The sequence below is a fragment of the Trichosurus vulpecula genome, chromosome 1, assembly GCF_011100635.1.
Source record: "Trichosurus vulpecula isolate mTriVul1 chromosome 1, mTriVul1.pri, whole genome shotgun sequence".
In the NCBI taxonomy this organism is placed as follows: domain Eukaryota; kingdom Metazoa; phylum Chordata; class Mammalia; order Diprotodontia; family Phalangeridae; genus Trichosurus; species Trichosurus vulpecula.
Window position 1 is genome coordinate 552,867,912 of NC_050573.1, and position 2,109 is coordinate 552,870,020.

The following is a 2,109-nucleotide window of genomic DNA, read 5'->3' on the forward strand; positions in this document are numbered from 1 at the left end:
AAACCTGCCTGCCAGAACTGGTTCAAGCTACTTCCCGTGAGGAGCAGTTTGCTTCAGTTCCCAGCCAGGCCTCACACACATGGCACCTACAGCACCCATCCTGCTTAGGCAAACCTGAACCTTGTTGCCTCGTTTGAGTTTGTTTGCTCCTGACATAGGGTGAACAAGTACTTATCTTTCAAGGAACATGTCTAGTTTTGGAGGAGATCTTGTGAGTTCCAGAGATTTAAAAGCCCTAAGTCTCATTGGATTGGAAGTGGTTGGAAGCGAGAAAACAGCCACTAGCTAAAAGACTGGCCTAATTCTGATAATGTTATAGCTATGTCCCTGAAGCTGTTTGGACAACATGGAGCCCAGGTGAAATGTAAAATACCGATAAACTACAGTCTAACAAGATTTAAGTATCAGCCTCTCAGCGGATTGCAGCAGTCATAAGTTACTGAATTCCTTGTTTAAAATGTTGTATTAATGCATCTTTTATATTTAGTATCCCTTTTATAGAGAGAAGTAAATTACCTGTCCCATACCTGATTTGGACTGTCCTTTGAATACCTTTCTGTTGCCTCTTTTTTAGGAAAACCCTGGATTTGAGCCTAAACCTAAACTTTAAATTTTTTGTCCCTGGGGCACCAGGGTAAAAATTTAATAAGCTACAGACTGGGGGCGGGGGGGTGGGGTGGAGAAATTAATTCCTCTTATTAGAGACAGGCTTCTCCTAGACTGAACTCAGTGCAACAACATGCCTAGGTCCAGAACAGAAGGACCTCCTGGGTAAAGAAGTGAATACCCAGCATTCTAACCCCTATAGGCCTAGCAACAGTTTCAAAAAGTTAGAATTATTCAAAGATACTTTAAAAGGCTGTAGAGTTGAGAAATGGGCAGAGAAACTTTATGCAGAATCAGCATAATGCAGTAGAAGGTACTGGATTTGGAGTCAGAGACCTAGATTCAAATCCTGGCTCCGCTACTTAGCACCTATTCAAACTTGACCAAGTCGTTTAAGAGCTCTGACCTTCTATTCCTTGTTTATAAAATAAGAGGGTTGGACTAGGTATCCTCTATGACCAATCAATCAATCAACCAGGATTTATTAGTACTTTATTTATATCAGGCACTGGGGGATAAAAGTAAAAATGAAATTACCCTGGCTCAAAATGAGCTTCTATTCCAACGGGGAAGACAACGAGTACATATAAAAATGTATATAGCACAAATATAAAGTTAATAAATGCATATACATACATATTATATAAACACACATATAGTTAGTAAAATTGTTGTTCCTCTTTTCTTCTCTAAGAGGACCAACGACATCAGGAAGGTATTCCTTGACTTGCAAATGAATTGGATTTCACTGAGGCAAGGCCGTACAAAGTCATCAGCCCCACTCTGTCCTCCAGAGTCATCTGAGTCCAGACAAGACATAGGTCAGAACGACTGCTATTGCCCCACATGCAATGAGAGACCTCGGCCTTTTTTAAGCTAAGTGAGAGAAGGGCACTAGAAGTTGGTGGGGGTAGGGGGTGGGGCAGGGAAGGAGTTCAGGAAAAGCTTAACGCAAAGATGCCCAAGTTGCATCTTAAAGAGAGGGACTTTTAGGCCAAGACAAGGAGGGAGTGCATTTCAGCTGTGGAAGATGGCCAGCACAAAGGGAAAGAGGTGGGAGATAGTATATCTTGAGTGTATACAGAAGAACCTAATTTGGCTGGACCTCAGAGTTTGGAATAGGAGATGGGTAATAATGTCTAGTGGGGCTGCAGAGGCAGGTTGTAGCCAGATTGTGTAGGGATTTAAAAAAATAAACTGAACAGTTTCTATTTTATCCTAATGGCCATAGGAACCTACTGGAGTTAGCTGGGTAGGGGAAAGAACATGGTCAAATCTGTGCTTGAGAAATACTACTTTAGCAGCAATATTTAGGATGGACCGGAGTGGGGAGACACTTAAGACAGAAAGACCAATTTGGAGGCTTCAGCAATAACGTAGATCAGGGCTGTCCAAAATCCGGCCCTTGGCACGCAGCCGGCCTACCAGCGTAGAAATTTACATAATGCTTTAGTAAAGGAAGCCAAGCTACCGCAGAGCTCTCACTAAAACGGCAGATCAAAA